Genomic DNA, 18467 nt, shown 5'->3' with positions numbered 1-18467 from the left:
AGCTGGTTTCTTCTCTCCTTTTTGATGTTGCTGCTGTCAGTCACAGAGCCAAATGAGTGGTCATGTTAAATATCAGGGTGGAAAAAAATAGAAATCCTAGCATAGGCAAAGGCAAACAAATACATGAGGAAACAAAGCCCAAAAGGGAGGAAACAAGTGAGATACTCTTTTAAAATTGCTAAGAAAGCATTGCAGTTGACCTGTTTCATGTGACAGGATGTACCTGAACTCTGATGTCCTGAAGCTCATGCTGCTGCTCAGCACAGAGTGTTTGGCTGAGAGTGCTCATGGTCCCAAATCCAATTGCTCTGTGTCAGCTGGAGGAGCACGTGTGGCTGCTTGGTTCTGCTTCTCCATCACCTGCATGCTCCTGTTAGGTTGCATCTATCCATGGCCATGTAAAGTATATGAGAGAGACAAATAATCCCCAGTATTAGGAATTTTCTAACAGCTCTTTAGCTGTTCCAATATTTAGAGACACCAAATTTGCTCTCAGTGGCCCCACTCTTTTCTGTGGTGACAAGTGACAGGATGCAAGGAAATGGTGTGAAGCTGTGTTGGGGAGGTTTAGGTCAGATATTAGGAAAAAGCTTTTCACCCAGAGGGTGGATGGGCACTGGAACGGACTCTCCAGGGAAATGGTCACAGCACCAAGCCTGACAGAGTTTGAGTAGTGTTTGGACAATGTTCTCAGGTGTGACTCTTGAGGTGTCCTGTGCAGGGCCAGGAGTAGGACTTTGATGATCCTTGAGGGTCCCTTCCAACTCAGGGTATTCTGTGATTCTGTGATTTACTGACCCATCTCCAGAAAGCAGCCAGTGTGTGATGCCTCGCTGTACGGGGCAATCTGGGAGAATTGACTTGAGCTGGGAGAGGCTGCTGCTGCTTCCTTTTTGCTGACACTAAGGCATGTGTTTTTGTGAATACCTGTGTGTGAACACACTGCAGAGCTGAGGGGCTTAAAGATTTAGGCAGTGCTTTCTGTTTACTGTGGTTCAGGGCATTCTCTCCGATTGTTTCTGGAGAGAAGAAAAGTTAAAGGGAAGAATTTAAATTTAAAAAAGAGTTTTTGGGATTAGCACAAATCTTCTTTGTGAAAATATAGGAGAGGTTTCATTTTTGCTCCAGTGAAGGTTAACATGAATTCCAAACTCCCAATTTGTCACAAAACAGAATTGCTGTGCTCTGGCTGTCCCTTACCATTTGTTAGGAGGGAAGTTTTTTCAGCTCCTGGAATATCTCTTATCTAAACCCACAAAACTTCATATACTTTACAGACTTGCAGCCTATCTCTGTAGCTGAGTTTATTAGAAATATCATTCATATTGAGCCTTCCTAAGCTCTTTAGCTGAGAGTCTGCAGCTTGGATATTAAAAGACCACATTCAGGAGTTGAAGGAGCTTTTTGAAGCTGAAGTTCAGAAATCAAAGTAAGGCAGGTCTTCACTATGGTAAGCAAGATAAAACAAAATTATGCATTTAAAGTGAGTTGCAGTTAGGTCTTGCAGATTGACACTTTTTATTTTGTGTGTGTGAAATGCATTGCACTTACCTTGGGGCCACAGGGCAGGAATGAGGAGCAGAGCTTTTGTGTTTTGCTGGATCAAAATAAGTCACTGGAAATTCTGCTTTATTTGGAGGAGAGCAGAACAGAAATAAGAGAGGTGAAAGACTAAGGAAGAGCTAAAACTGGTTTTGATTCTACCAAGAATCTACCAAGAAGCTTTCTTTCAAGAGTCCTTTGTTTCTGTCAATCACCAATCACCAAACATCCCCAGTCTACACAAACCACAATACTGTAGGTTTCCATAAGCATCAAACAGTAAAGCATTCCTCTCTACCTCTCCAAACACTCTGACTGAATAGGTGGAACTGGTTGCTGGAATGACTGGGTAAAAAACCCAACATGTTAGCAATGTGCTGATGCTGCACTTTAACTTTTACAAAGGAAGAAACAAAAGATGCCTGTTTTGTGGCACCAGATCACACTCTGTATATTGAAGTCAGTGGGTGAATTGATGAAATAAGAAAGAGGCAACTGGGACAGAAGAAAGGAAATGTCAGTGACATCCTAACAATTAAACACTGAGACTGGTTAGGAAATTTTTCCTTGAATAGGGACAATTGTGACAAATCCAGTGAAAATATTTGGCACCCAGGAAAACTCCTTTCTCACCCTATTGTACTGCTGGTGCAATAACTACAACTGCATGGCTAAAGCAGAGTAGTCCCTGTATCAATTCCAGCTTTACATAAGGAGCTTGAGCTTCTGCCCTGAAGTGACAAACTCAGTATCTTTGTGTCCTCTAGTCACCTTTTTCATTATTTTGTCCCTCACTTTGCCCAGCAAACAGCAAAGATGAAACCTGAAGGAGTTCTGCCTGCAAATAATATAGTCAAGCTGTAGTCATAACTTGGAGGGCATTTCTTTTCAAAGAGCAGGCAGACAAGCAAACCCCCAAGCTGGACTAAATTATCTCTGAGAAAAATGGCAAACACCAACCACCCCTCACCACCTGCCCTCAGCCTTCTGGAGAGAGAACCATGGCAGTGGCCTTCTGAAGTAATACACTGCTCTGATATTTTCCTGCTTCACTCTATGACAACTAGTGAAATGCCGTGGCTTGGCTAAGTGATCTCAAAAAGGAGGAAGATTGTGGAAATGCACTTTCTGTCTTTTCCACAAACTCTGCTTTGCATGTGCTGCCAAGCTGCAAAATTGAGCCAAAATTTCATATCCTATATGAAGTAAAGGTTTGAGGGCACAAAAAAAATGATTTAAACAGACCCTTGCTGGATCATAAAACCAAGATTAGCTTGAGAGATGATCATCCTAGTACAGCCAGTAGCCACTCTACTGGCCGAGCTCTGACACGTTATAACACAAATTATTGTAACACAGAGGTGGTGATTTTTTTTTTTTTTTTTTGGTGAGAACAATTTCAAAACAAAATAACTGTGAGTAAACAAGGGCCTTAAGGTCTTGAAACATACAGTGAGATAACCAAGTTTAAAATAAAGTTGCTGGGAAATGAATAAGTACTGCCATGCATCTGTGAAACTCAGTTGTTAGTTTTCTACAAGATAATGCTATAAACCGTGATGTACAGCTAGAAATCATCGATGACCATATTATTCAGGGTATAGAATAATTCCTCTCCAGTTTACCAAGTCCCCAAATTCATCTTTTAGCAAGTAGTTATTCTGTACTACTTAGAGATCCTATAACTCCCATGTATTTCTAGAAAGTGCAACTCTAATATATCACAGCTTCTCATAAAAATTTGTCCTTCATAGAAGGGCAGTTCTGAAGATGTATTGTCTGAAGTCATCCTTTGAAATAAAAAAGGAATCTTAGAGAGCTAATAATAGTTTTTCTGAATTTTCTGAGAAAGCAATTAATAACTTTCTTCATTCAACAGCAATTCTTATCCCATTAAACACTGGGGAATCTAATTTTCCTTAGCTAAACTGAGACTTTCATACCCAGAACAACTCCAGTGAAATGACACGCAATATCACAAATTATATTTGCAGCTTTTCTAGCTCTTGGATGTCTAGAAAGATGATGATCTCAAGGAAGTGTCACATTTGCAATATTCATTCATATGTAACAAAAGATTTAAGTAAATGGACTTAATTTTCCTTCTGCTACACTTGATTTGCCTGATATTGATCCCAAGGAGAACTATTTTAAAGAAAAAGCTTGTTTCTTAATTTGTTCCATTTTAAGTGAATGAATTTGACCCTCATGAGCCAGAAGAAAAAACAGCAATGATCATTTAAAGCAAACCCGTACCAGGCAAGCACAGTTGGAAAAAATCCTACCCTGTCAAGGTTTAGTCTTCAGAAAAGTTCCTGCCAGATGGAATGATGAACTGGATCAAGACCCCTTACAGCTGCAGGTTGGTGGGAACATCTGTATTGTTAGTACAGTTTCTCTGAGAAGTGAGGAGCCAGGGGAGGAAAGTCAATTACTCAGAAGTGCAGCTCCACTAAGACTTATTCTATAAAGAGCACACCTTGCAGAAAGCACCCCAGAATTTAAAAGGCTGAAGACATCAAAAATCCTGAGAACGGATCCCAAATAGAGCACCACTGGGGTTTTGCCAGCTTGAGTTTTAGGGTGCCTCTCTCTCCCTTTAAGGAGTACACTTGGAATTTCTTTTGCCTTAAAGCGGAGACCCATCTGTAAGATCCTCCCACTATGAGGCCTGCTAGGGAGGAGACGTAAAGGAAAATGTGTAGAAACAGTGAGGTGGGAATTGTTCCCTGAAGAGATAAAGAAGAACCAATGAAATGCTTTAAAAAGAAGGACAAACCCCTCAAAGATCCTCCCAAACTGTTCTTTCAGCTTCTGACAGGAAAGTTTTATTATGCCCAGGTGGAACTTGCCTAAGCATTAGCGCCTTCAAAGAAAAAAGCAGTCATACACATTCAGCTCTTGCACTGGATTGCATTTAATTTCCATAGTATCTTAGACAGACTGAGACAGGATTCATGAGTTACTTTTCTTCATTACTGAAAGAATAAAACAAAAAAAAAAAGAAAACTGATAGCCCAAAAATCCTTTGTTATTGGTGACTTACTTTTTAACACTACGCGCTCCTGTAGCTGTTGTGTCATGTGATTTATTAGGATTTTCAGCCTTTTGGTTTTGTTGGATCTTCTTTAGAAAAGATGCAATTTAAAGTTTAGTTTTGCTGAAGGCATGAAATGGCACAGTAATTGAGAAACCAAATGGAAAACACACTTCTATTTCAAACTGTCAATCTGATGAAATGAAAACTAATTAAAAATACCTGGTGGTTTTAAAGTCATGTGTCATCAGAAGACAACAGAGAAAGCATGAGTGAGGGTGTCTGCATGATTACAATTCATGCAGGGACATGGGATCCCTGACTTAGTGTATTTAGGTATAAATATAATTAATTCATTTGCTGGACTAAACCTTGAACTAATAAAGACAATATTCCGTTTTGCAATGAAGTAAAATAATATACAGAAATTATGATTTTGCCATTCAAGATACATATCTGAAAAAAGATTAACCTTCTTAAATATTTTTTACTTTCCACTCTCCATTTCTGTTTAAGTTCTGATGTCTATTAACATAGATTCCCATGGGAAAAAACTATACCCATTAGTTAAATACCTGACCATAGGATATTTGTTTTCTGTGTTGTTTTAGAGAGAAAAATTTCCCACCTCTGTGGGTTGTAGAAACAGAATGATTTTTTTTCAAAATCCTTTGCTTGAATAATACTGCCTGCTGATCAGAACTATTAATACTTTATTTTCCAAATGTAACTAAATTAGGAGCTACCATTAATCTGGACTCAATTTGGCAGGAAAGTCATTCCTCAGCTCATATAAAAGAGATTAATTGCCCTGTTTTCTGAGGCATGAGGCAGATGTAACTGCCCCCAGGGCTTTGCCATTCAGCATAGTGAAGTGGTGTGCAGGAAAGTCATAAGGCACAGAGGTTTATCTGAAGATAAAAAAGAAATCTATGAAGAGAGGTGCTCTTCAGCTGCTCTTGAGCAAGGCAAAGCTTTTACTGTCAAGTGCATTTTTACTCAGAGATTTAACAGTAAGCATTGTGGCGTCTGTGTCTTGTGAAGTGTTTTTCCAGTCAGTTCCAGACTGAATTTGCTTCAGTATATTTTTCTGTTAGGGCTTTGTGTAAGGAGTCAAATGTGTAGATGGGCAAACTGGTTCTTTAGGACAGTGAGCTGTTTTGTGACAACACCTTAGAAAACTAATCTTTTAAAGAAACAGAGAAAATTAATGGGAGAATTTTTAGGTAACAGGAGAGTGTGTAGCTTTGGAAGAAAAGGTTAGAAAGAAAAAGTTACAATATGAAATGATTTCTTGACCTCAGGTGCCTGTTTGCTGTTTTAGAGAAGCTGTTATCTTTTCATCTACATCACCTTTAAAGAAAGATACCTGTCTGTCTGCTGAGCTACAAATGGCTCCTAGGAAGTAGAAGCAGGAGTGAAGAAAAAATATCCACACAGTCCATTAAATGTCCCAGAAGGCCTTAAATTAATAAAGACTATGAATGAGCAATGTGTACATGTGTGTATTTTTTTCCCCTCCAAATAAAAGTATATTATCATTTACTTGCTGGTCTTTCTTAGTCCTCTAACAGAAACTGCTGATATTACTGTTCTTAAGGAAGAATTAATTCATTACAAAAGCTACAAAACTTCTAAAGCAGTTGTGTTAGAAATGTAGCAAGTAAAATGCATTGTTCATACTCAGAAATAAACTACTAAAGACTGTGTATTTACATGTCAAGTTGTAGCTGTAATTATACTTTCAGATGTGTTACAAAACTAATTTGGAGACTATTTTTTAACTTCTCTTTGTGGATTATTGATAAGGTAAAATCACTGATGTGTGCTGGCTTAGTGTATTTGTATAAATAGCAGGATGCTATTTTGTCACTCAGGTAAGCACACAAAATACTGTCTGTGCACATTTGTTGAGAAAGAGCCAACACTCCTACTCAGCTGAGACCAAAGCTATTGAGAGAATTGACAGGTTGAGTTTCTTTAGATATTCTGAGACTTCATTCAGACATGTCTATTGGAAGTTCTAGCTTTGCTTATTTTTTTTTCCATGACCATTATCAGTATAGAAATAGAATTTTCAAGAGTGGGAGCTGTATGAATATGTATTATGTGGTCTGAGAGAGCACCTTCAGAAGAAGGGAGAGTACTGTAAAAAGTCCTGCGTGTTTTAGGTCTTCTATTCCACACGGTCACTGAAGTAAAGACAAGAAGTGGGAGAAATAGCCAGAAAATATGTTTTGCCATCCTGTTGGAGTTTGGCTCCAAACAGAGAGAGTTTTAGAAAGACATGCTATTTTCTCTTTGCTAAGCACCCTGAAAATGACAATGGTCCACGCACTGGAATTATCTCACACCACATAACATTTACTCTGGTGGTGAATGTTCCAAGGAAGCATGCCAATCTGGAAGAAACCTGATAAAATACTAATGCTACTGTAAGTCCTAGAGGACAATGTCTTCTGTGAATACATAACAGACATATTTATGTTGTGCAGTTTTTGCTTAAAAAAATTGTCTTCTTCAAATGTCTGCATGTGCATTTGTCTGTGAGCAATAAACCTAGTTTAATGCAAATCATTCTCATCTCTGCAGCACTATGATCACGATTTCTGTTTGTCAAAACTGAACAATTGAAAAAAGTGCAGAATAAATTGCAAGCCGTAAACCAGGAGGTTAATTTAGAAGAAAACATAATCTATATGTTTTTCTATTCTGGTGACAATTGTAGAAGCTGAATTGATTTAAATTGGTTAGAGAGTCCATGTAATAGCCCATAAAGGTCCGCATAATCAACAAATAAAGAAGATATGTATGTGGTCCTAAAGTTGTTTATAACAACATAATTAATACAAAATGTATGAGATGTGACACTACAGATTTTTTTTTTTTGACAGATGATTTGGTATAAGACTTTGCTGAAGAAGAAGAAATTACTTGTTAGTCCCATTTGAGATTTCTTTGCAAGTCAAAATTAATAAAATCATCATCATTACTGTCTGTTTTTTGGTAGCTGTCTTCTGGATTGAATATTAAAGAGCTTTGAGACTGAGGAAAAAAAAGACATTAGAATGGTGAGAAAATTCTTTTATATTTTACTCAAACATGATGTCTCTATTGATTTGTCAGAAACAGCAGGTTTATTGTTAGTCAGAGGATTATGTCAAATGGTAAAAAGCTCTTTTCAAATTGAAGGAATTAAGACAAAGGATTAGAATGCTCTAACCTTTATTGCCTTTTCAATGCTTTCTGTTGTATTTTTCCACATTTTTTCACAGTCAATTCACATTGACTATCAGCACTTTCTGCCCTGCTTCTTATATGTAGAAGGCCTTTACAGGCAAAAATTGAAGGGTATTTTCCCCTGGCTGACCAGATTTCAAGGGTTATCTGACTAAAACCTGTTGCTGGAAGACAACTTTAACACACTAACACCTTTTTTTCACTCTCCAAATCAGCAGCTGAACACTCTCTATTTTTCAGATAATTTGGATTATTCTTTGATGTTGGACATTGCTATTTTTTTTCTGTTTTAAGGAGAATGAAAATGAAATACTTTGTTTTAACCAGCCTAATGCAGTAACCTTTAATTCAAGACAGACAGAAATTAAAAATGAAGAAAGAATTTACTTGCTGTTGACTACATGCTAACAGCATAATATTAAATTTAGGAAGAACTAGAGAGGAATATTGGAATATAGATCTTATAGCTGTCTATTTGATAGTCCCCATCTTAGTTTTGCTCAGCTTGTGACCCCTGAGGACACCGACATAGCCTGGTGTCTGGAAAAAAATGACTGCTATATATTGGACAGTGGTTTTAGTAAAGAAAATCCTGATTTGGAATCACAGATAAATTGATGCTTTGATTTGCTATAGATTTCAAAAATTTTCAAGCTTCTGGTGTGATTTGTAATTTAAATAGGGGAGGCAGAATTGAGGCCTAAAGTATCTTATAATGCCTGTTTATATTCAAAATATCAGTGCCTGCAGGAACTGATAACTGAAGCCATCTCTTATTCATCCATTAAAGTGAACTTCCTAGAATTTCTCTGGCAGTGGACTTAAATGAAAGAAATAGCACACCCACAGGTTAACCCTCCCTTCTGCCTGGTGGACTGTGGGTCCTTATGTACTGGATTTAGTATTATGTATCAACAAACAAGTGCATTCATTCAACGGTAGAAATGGGAGCAATGTAGAGACTAAGATGGGGCACAGTAGCTCTTAAACATTTTCAGGATGGGATCAAGTGTTTTCTGAAGGGTGCAAAGGCAGGAGCAATATGCTATAGATCCTGAGCTCAAGAAAAGCTGTTAATAGTGAAAATATAAATGTTTTGCAGCAAGTGCCATCTTTGTCTTCTTATTTTGGGTGCAAGAACAACAAATTGCCAAATCACACCATACTGTATCTTCAGTACATTGACATCAATCAGACAGTCCATCTCTTTTTTTCTTCTTTCTGAGACCAGAGGTAGTCCTTTGAAGGCATGAACAGCAGGATCAGCCTACTAAATTTGCTGCTGCATTGAAACCTGAAATGATATAATATGCAAATCCCAGGAATGCTTAAGTTGAACTTCAGACAGCCATCATTGTTAAATGCTGATTGCTCATAATCAGGACGAGTAAAGCTGAATCTTTGATGAAATTTTCAGCAGTGAGTTAGATGCATTTTGCCAGTTTCCTTGGACAAGAAGAAATAAGGGAGGACTCTCAATGACTTTGATTAGCTGATCAACAGGAGCAGATCAATCATAAAAAAAAATTGCTCTGAAACCACTCTTGATGAGTGTGGGGAAACAGCGTGGGGATAACAAAGCAGCACTTTTTGATGTCTTAGTTGGCTCTTTGCTTTGTGATCTGAGCAACCTTGCATTTAAGGAGTACCCACAGGAGCTTTCTCTGTAAATTTGTCTTTCCACATCTTAGTCTGTGTATAGAATGCAGGAGAAGCAAACCTTATTTGCATCAGTGATGCAGGGTGAATGAAGATAAAACCTAATTTTAAACTTTTTCTACCTCTTTGAAGTGACTCATGCTTGCTTAGGGGCATGCTTTGAATCCACGAGGCAAAGCAGAAGTGTTGTAAGCACCACCTTCCTCTTCTGTACACTGTGAGGGTGGTTTTCTAAGTTTGCTAATACTCGTAGGTGTGTCAGTGACACATGATTTTGGGGGTTGGAGGGACGGGTATAATGGTATGGCATTCTCTTGTGTTCTTTGATTTATAGTAAAATTCATTACGCAAAAGCAGTCTTTTTCAAGATATATCTTCACAGTCATGCATTACACATATGCATACATATATACACATATATACATACACAGCCATATACTACCATAGGAAGAGGCCAACTTTGAGGACATAATACTTTGTCTGCTTAGCTGTTACCATTAAATTCATTATGCTATGATATTTAAAACATCTGATGAAATGGTTCTTACGCTAATACTGCAGAAACTGGCTGATGATTTGCTCTTGCCATCTGTATATATTTTTTCTTAATACAACAGGGCTTTCCTTTGCTTTGGGCTTGTGGATGTGTTTGACTTCTCTGTGTGACTTAGAAGCTGAAATGCTGTAAGATAGTGGGAGTGTATTGATTTCACTGCTGCATTTCCTCTGCAAGTTAATCACAGCACTCTCTCCCTCCCTCCCTCTCTCCCTCCAGCACTGCCTGATGTATTAGTAGCTGGACATATCTAATGACTATCTGGCAATTAGAATTTGAACTTTCTGCTTGACTAATTTATTAGTTAGTATTATATGAAATTTGATATTAATTTGTCCTAAAGGCTAATCTATTCAGATTGCAATACATGGATATTAATAGTCTAATGTGCTTTGGTAATCAGAGGGAATTATGTGATTATGCCCTGTGGCTTGAGCAATTAAAAATGATTGGCTTTGAGTGCTCATTTCAAGGTTGTTGTAGCATTTATGGAAGTGGATTCCTTTAGCAAATTTGTCCATAATTTCAGTGTAATGTAGACCTGTCATAAATCACCAGTCTGTTTTAAGTAAACTACCGTATGTCCCACATGGTTTAGGATGGGAGAGCTGGTAGCCCCAGACTATCAGCAGTGTACTACAAGTGATGTAATTGCTCATCCCCAATATTTTTTTTTAGAGTTGTTGCATATTTATTCTGCCAAAGTGTAAAGGTCAGAACTCAGAGAAAACTGGTATAAGAGAAAATGAAGAGAAAATATAGAATGTGTTGCTGACAGACTTTTTGCATCATTCAGGGATCTTATACTAAATTGCTTATCCACTATTACCCTGAGGTCTCTGATTTCCAAAATAGAGTTCCCGCTCTGTAATACTGTCCTTCACATATTGCTTCTAGACATAATTTTGCCTTAAATAGTACAAAATTACACTTCTAAGTGGCTTCATTTTACAAGGAAATCTAGATTGCTTTGAGAGCTTTTCTAATCTTCATTCTGACATTTTTTAGGCTCCTCAAAATTTTATATTTTGTAAATTGTAAGTGTAATTCTCAGATCACAACAAATAATTTTGGGAAGACTCAGGTTTAATCTCACTCCCAGGAGAACCTTGCTGTAATGAAGTCCATGAAATGATTGATGATTACATTAAAGGTCTGTCCATTAGGTGGATCTTAATATATGTGTAATACACTTTGCTGGCCCCACTCTAATTCATTGTTATTGGAATGTATACGGCACCAAGGCAAATAGCTTACAATGACTATCACATTTACACAGTTACATTTATTGACCAAACTTGTAGTCTCCTGAAGAAATTAAATCAAGCAGGTTTGACAAAACCTGTTTTCTGTAAGTCCACAGTGACTGGTATCAAGTACATTTCCTTCCTTTAATGCTTTTGTTGAGCAAGAGAAGTAAAGAGCTTTCAGCTACTTTACAGAAAGATCATTTTCCTGCAAGAGAAACTATCCAGCAGTAAATTTCCAGACAAACTGGGCTCTTTTGTTTTGTGCCATGTATCTGTGGAAAAAAGAGTGAAGTACACAGGTTGCCGCAGTCACGGCTGGCATGCAAAATATCCCAGCTGATTGGAATTTTAAACAGAAATGTTCAAGTGCTAATTATCTTTAATCAAATGGACTAATCTGGAGATCAGACCCAAGTACTGAGAATCCCATTAAAGTCATCAGGCGACAAGAGTGACAGATACTTCTGGCAGGTCAATTCAAAACAAACCTAGAGACTGATCAGCTCAAACTTATTTAGCATAAAGGGCTGCTCTTGTGAGGAAGACCAATATGAGGTCCAGGAGAAGGCACTACAGTACTTCCATAAACAAAACGCAGTTTTTTCTCCCATTTATGTGACGATAAAATAACGGCAGAACTGCTTCAAACGTCAAAGCACTAGCAAAGCTGTTAAATGAGCACAACAGAAAAGAGAAATCTAAAATTTGTACAACATGCGGTCAGTTTTAGTCCAGTTAGAAGTTTTGCAAGCAGGAATATGTATCAAACCAGCAACTTCAATAACACACTACTTCAACTACATGTTATTTTGACCACATCATCTCCTCTTATTTATGGTTTATGTAATAATAATAGTGAATTCTTTATAAAATTGGAAAATATTTTCTAATTTGTCCTGGCATATGAAGATGTTTGTATTAATGGAACTCAAAATTAAATACTGATAGAAACATTTAAAAACATTCAAATGACCTTGTTAGGAATGAAAATTATACCTTAATGGTTTGGAAAACCTCTGTATCTTGAGTGAAATCTTTGCCCTTCCAAAATCAAAGGGAACACTCTTATGGTAAAGGGCTAAAAGTTTGATTAAATTATTCAGATAATAGTGATTTAAGCTATATAAACATCAAACGTTTATACAAAGTAACAATAGCTACAAGGATTCTTTCAGTTGTCTGATTGCATGTCTAATAAATACTTAAGTAATTCAGGATATTAAGTCCTAGCCGAAAAAGACGTGACCCTTAGAATAGGGTAGTGTCATCATATTTTTGTTTGATCCAGCAGCCACATCGTATCAATCAAAACAGTCTCTTTTGGATCTCATAATCTGAAAAAAATGGAAACGTTTTAAGGTTTCTCTTGCTGAAAGAAACAAACAAAGAAAAAGACCTCAGCCTGAGAAAAGGAAATGCAACAAAGGAGTATTACAGCACTGCTTGCACAAAGGTAGCTATAGAGCTGCCTTGCCTTAAATGCTGCTGGAGGAAAGTGAGACTCGGTGGCTCAAACCTGCTTCTCCCACCAGAGCACCCTGATCACCATATCATAATACAGCCTGCATAGTTTGCACTTAACTTCCTTGGTTAAGGTGATCTCCCATACATAAGATCTGCCCATATGGGTATGTCTGCATTATTGGTTAATGTAGATTAGTAGATTGAAGCAGATGCTGCAGATGTTCCTCATATCTCTATCAAAAGCAGTTTGGAGAGTTTACATTGTCCTGGGCTTGATCTGCTCTTTTGGACCAAAAGTCTGTACCTCCCAATGGTGTGAAACTTTCAGAGGTAAACCTGTCCTACAAATCTCTTTCTCAACTGTGGATCCTTCTGGAAAGTGTTACACTGTCTTTCTGTCATGCAAGCAACCTTGGCAGCCTTCATAGACTCCTGTGCCTCTGCATAGGTTCATTGTTGCCTAGGCTATCCATATCCATCCCTTTGAGAGGGAGTACATCCAAGCAGCTCCTTCCTCTCCTGCCCAAAAACACATGAGGACTTTTTTGAGAGTGAATAGCTTCAGTGAAAGGAACTGTCATAAACCTTCCCCCAAATACCACAGTACCTTTGGCACATTCAGGGTCATCCCCATACCGCCTGGGAAGCTGGGTCTTTCTGCTCTTAGTGAGTGCTCCAACAACTATATTCCTTACTGAAAGAGAATACCACTCTTCCCTTAATGTTTTATGAATCAAATTCATTCACATTGTAAAAAATGGAAGATTTGAAGAATTTGTTGCAAAGTTGTGTGCAATTACAAAATTATCTAAACTACTTTGGGTTTTTGTGGTTTTTTACTATAGCTGGAGAGCAAAAACTACCAAGTTCAAATTAATGTTTTATTCCTCTAAGAAAGTTAGAGCAGATTGACACTCCCTCCCAGCTTGGTGTCGTCTGCAAATTTGCTGATGATGGACTCCATCCCCTCATCTAAATCATCGATAAAGATGTTAAACAGGACTGGGCCCAGCACTGATCCCTGGGGGACACCACTGGTGACCGGCCGCCAGCTGGATGCAGCCCCGTTCACCAGCACTCTCTGGGCCCGGTCATCCAGCCAGTTCTTAACCCAGCACAGAGTGCCCCTGTCCAAGCCATGGGCTGTCAGCTTTTTCAGGAGAATGCTATGGGAGACAGTGTCAAAGGTTTTGCTGAAGTCCAGATAGACACATCCACAGCCTTCCCCTCATCCATGAGGCGGGTCACCTGATCAGAAAAGGAGATCAGGTTGGTCAGACGGGACCAGCATTGTACCCTTGTAGCCCCGAAAGTAAACCGTATCCTGGGATGCATCAAAAGAAGCATGACCAGCAGACTGAGGAAAGTGATTCTGTCCCTCTATTCCATTCTTGCGAGACCACATCCAGAATTCTGTGTCCAGCCATGAGTTCCCCAGCACATGGGGAAAGACATGGACCTGTTAGAGCTGGGCCATAAGACTGATCGGGGTGAGGGAATGAAATTGGCCCTGTGCTTCCTTCGATAGCTCAGCTGGTAGAGCGGAGGACTGTAGGCTGCCTTGCACGGTTATCCTTAGGTCGCTGGTTCAACTCCGGCTCGAAGGAGTGTCCTTTTGGCTCTGGCCCAGATCATGCTGCACAGAAAAACCACTGTTTTTCTGGCCCTGTTCAGATGGCAGTCCAACCTTGAACTCTTGCTTGAGTTTGGGAAGATGACAAACCATGGCATTTTTGGTTGAGCCCTTGGTGAGGGATGGTGGTTCTGGAATTGTCCGGGGTCACATCCAACAGCAAAGTGAATGGGTCAGTGCTGGTGTAAGAGTGAGGTCAACAGGAGGTCCAGGCCTTGGGAGCAGGGCAGCCTGAGTCAGAGATGCATGCCTGAGATGGGAGAGGCTCTCAGAGAGAATCTGCAGAGTGGGGAATTAGCTCAAGTGGTAGAGCGCTCGCTTAGCATGCGAGAGGCAGCGGGATCGATGCCCGCATTCTCCAGTACTTTTCATTCTGCTTACCTGGACACAGGGATTTTTGGCAGGGGCCCATGACATATGGAAGCAGGGAGAACTTTTCTTGCACTGCAAAGAGGAGAATAGCATCCAGGACTATGGCTGTGGCACCACGCTCTGTGAATGGAAGGAACAGATTCTACTGCTTTCCTCTGAGTACGATCAATGGGATCCAGAATATTGTGCCCATCTTTGGGCCTCCATGAATAAGACAGACATTGATCAAGTGCAACAGCCTCAGAATAAGACCACCGGGACACTTGTTAGCATCTGCCCTTTGAGGAGTGGCCATTGAATGTGACCTTGTGCAGATCCTGAATAGGAAAGGACTGTGGGGGAGATAAGAGAGCACTTATCAGAATGCTTATCAGGAAGTTATTGATTCAAGAGTTAGGCCTTTTACTGTGGTTATAAAACACAGCAGGCCACAACTGAAACAGGAGAGGTTCCATTTTTTTTCTCTCCCGTGAGAAACCAAAAGCCTAAAAGAGTTAATATCTCAAACCCTCGGCAGAAGAGAAAAGGAGTGTTTCCATGCCAACAAGACAAGGTAAAGTGTGGTTAGATGTTCCACCAATAATTTCTGCTGGTGGAGTGGAGAACTGCCAGTTCTCTTGCATGGTGACCATTATACCTCATTCAGGCATCAAGTTTCTGTGATGGCAGCTACATCATAGCTTTCCTGCTGCACGATGGCTTCCAGGTTCTCCAGTTTGTTGCCCATGCTGCGTGCATTAGTGTACACGCACTTCAACTGGGCTGCTGATTTTACTCTTAATTTGGGCTTTTCATCCCTGGGCTTCTCTCTGGAGAGCCTGGATTCAATCCCTTCCCCCTTCAAACCTAGTTTAAAGCCCTCCTGATGAGCCCCACTAATTTATGGGCTACAGCCCTTTTGCCCTTCCTAGATACATAAAGCCTGTCTGATTTAAGAAGACTGGGTACTGTGGAGTTTGTCCCATGGTCAAAACCCCACAATTTTGATGGTGGTACCAATCCTTTGGCCACTTATTGATAAGGTAGGCTTTCCTCCTCTTCTCCTCATTCATCTCCTCATTCAATCCAGCAAGTACAGGAACTGAGGCAAATACTACCTGTGCACCTGTCCCATGAACTGATCTACCCAGTGCCTTAAATCCATTTTGATTGCCCTGGCACTTCTGAGCAATGGGTGATTCTAAGATCAGTTCACATCAAGATGTTGTAATTTTTGTTTTCTGCTGTGTCCAAATCTCAGGCTCTATGTGTTGCTTTATCTGATAGCACAAAGGATATAATGTATTTTGTCTTGAAGCCTTTACCTTGGTGCTAGTAACATGACACTAATGTAGCTAGGTGACCATTTCATCTGGGACATATCTGGAGTTGTCAACAAGTAGTTTATAACCCACTTGCTTGGAGCATGGGAAGCCTAAAGCCCTATAGAAACCTGAAATTGGCCAAATGATTAGGTTTATCCCAAATATCCTCAGTTATATCCCTGAATGATGTGCCTGGGCAGTTTGTGCTGTCTCTAATCATTCTACTTACTGTATGCATTGGAAAATTCCAGTGAGGAAAGTTCCTGTTGCCTACAGTGCTTTTCTTTCTTTATTTTGCTGTTTATTTTTTTATTTAGCGGCTCACCTGGACCTGGATTCAATCATAGCTGCTGTCAACAGTGGTGTTGGTTCAGCCTGACATTAACCTATTCAATACGTATGCCTTTTATCTTTCTCAAATAATGTCCAGTTCTAATTTTTTTTTTTTTTGCTGCTGTGGAGAGAGCTGAAAATATAATTGACAAAAAATAAAATTACCCTGATTCGATTTGTAGTATGCATAGAACATTTACTTGTGTGCTTCTTTCATTCTAATCAACATCCAAGAACTCAATATGCCAGCCCTTCACACAGGTGGCACCACAGTTCTTTGACTGTGGTTGCAGGAAATCTGTGCAAAATTTCTTCAAGTTCTGAGCACATCAACTGTCCCACAGTAAAGTATGTTCATTAAAAATGCAGAAGTTGGAGTCCTTGAGTTTTTAGAAAATGGTAAAAGAATCTCCTGTTTAGTTTGAGTAGATGGTATCTAGCTGGGATAAAGAAATTTCATTATTTGCTGGTAACTGCAATATTGATATATTTAAGCAATTTAAAAAATACAGTGGAATTTAAAGATCTAAAAGAGTTAATAGTGAAAATTAATGATAATAAAATTAATGAAAGAAAAATGTGGACTAAATATCTTTATCTTCTAGAAAGATAATTTAAAACTCTTATATAGTCTTCTGAAGAGAATAAATGAAAAAACTTATTTCAGATTTGGAAACAGATCCAGCAGAATCCTACAGAGAAACATGAACTGTGCTCTTTATTGAGCTATTTAACATCTATATTAAAGCATTATATAAAGAGATAATTTTTGCATAGTTATTGCTCCTACAGAGCAGGGTGAGGCAAAACAGAAATAGTTGCTGACGTGGCCAGTCAAGTTTTGTGATAAATACAGAAGAATTGTGACAAACAGAAGAATTTACATGGATGGTTCAGCTATTTCCTTTTATGATGAACAATGTAAAAGTTTTTTTATCATCATCAGATTTTAGGCAGTATGAAGTCTTACATGGAAGAATAATAGGTTCATGGTAGTTCATTCTAATATGTCATTCATGCATTGCTTCTGTTCCTTAAAACATTTAAACACTGTTGTCAGTAGCATAATGTGCAGCAGCAGATCAAAATCTCAGCTGAACAGCAGGCAAAACAGATATGTAACAAATGGAGATAGCACACAGAAGAATAGGGAAGGTTAAACCAAGTGAATTTAGGAAGGTTTTTCACGATGTGAAGCGGAAATCTGCATCCTGCTGTTGAGTTTAATATTGATCTATGCTGTACAGTGCAATAAAGGACATAAAAGAGGCACTTGAGTCCAGCTGTAGAAAACTGCACACCAACACAGAAAAGGTTTGAGCTAAAGGGGAAGGAGATGTCCCAACTTGCTCATCTTTTGAACTCCTAACACAAGCAGATGAAAGGAATACTGTTTTCCTAGAGAAGGTGGAAAAGGCAACAAGCTATAAACTCAAAAATAAGATAAGATGAGGGGACAAGTAAACATCTTTCTACACTTGGACAGAAATCTGATGATAATGTCCTAGGCGAACATTACCGTGTATATACTTTTTCCAGTTTTTTGGTTTCATAAAGCATCGAACCTTTTCACCAACACCAGATGAAACTAAACAGAATATTCTGACCATGACAGCAAAACTCAGATACAACCTGGGCATAATCAGATACAATTCTATTGCAAATTATTCATGGTAGACTTATACAAGCTAAAATTAAATTTAAATTTGCCTCAATGACTGGGAAAAAAAAAAAGATTCACAAGATTAAATTTCAACAACAGTAATGTAGTAGAATGAATAATGTATCTTTTTTACTAGCTCTTTTGAAGCTATCTGAAAAAGTCAGCTATGGGCATCATTATTTCCCTTATGCCCCATCACTTAAAACAAAGATAAGTAGAAAAGATAAAAGAGTATCTCATGGCAGTGACCGTAGCAAATTAAGTGAAGTGACCCATTGCAAAGATTATTTGAATAAAGATGGTGTCCATGTGGTATTCATAAAAGTGGCTTTGATCTATGAAAAATATTACTATACTCAATAACCTCTGAGCCCATAATATGTCATTAAAATAATCAGCTAGTAATTTGCTAAC

At 38.7% G+C, this 18467-nt stretch overlaps 2 non-coding genes across 2 annotated transcripts; both read left to right on the top strand.

The window, feature by feature from the left end:
* The first annotated feature begins 14266 nt into the window (after positions 1-14266).
* On the top strand, positions 14267-14355 carry TRNAY-GUA (transfer RNA tyrosine (anticodon GUA)). The gene is given in 2 exon segments: positions 14267-14303; positions 14320-14355. It is a non-coding gene; the product is annotated as a tRNA-Tyr (tRNA).
* Positions 14356-14669: 314 nt separating this feature from the next.
* TRNAA-AGC (transfer RNA alanine (anticodon AGC)) lies at positions 14670-14742 on the top strand. The gene has a single exon. It is a non-coding gene; the product is annotated as a tRNA-Ala (tRNA).
* Positions 14743-18467: the final 3725 nt, after the last annotated feature.

The sequence above is a fragment of the Myiozetetes cayanensis genome, unplaced genomic scaffold (genome assembly GCF_022539395.1).
Source record: "Myiozetetes cayanensis isolate MyiCay16 unplaced genomic scaffold, myiCay2020 scf1, whole genome shotgun sequence".
Taxonomy (NCBI): domain Eukaryota; kingdom Metazoa; phylum Chordata; class Aves; order Passeriformes; family Tyrannidae; genus Myiozetetes; species Myiozetetes cayanensis.
Note: the sequence above shows the minus strand (reverse complement) of the source record. Positions and strands in the feature narration are given on the sequence as shown.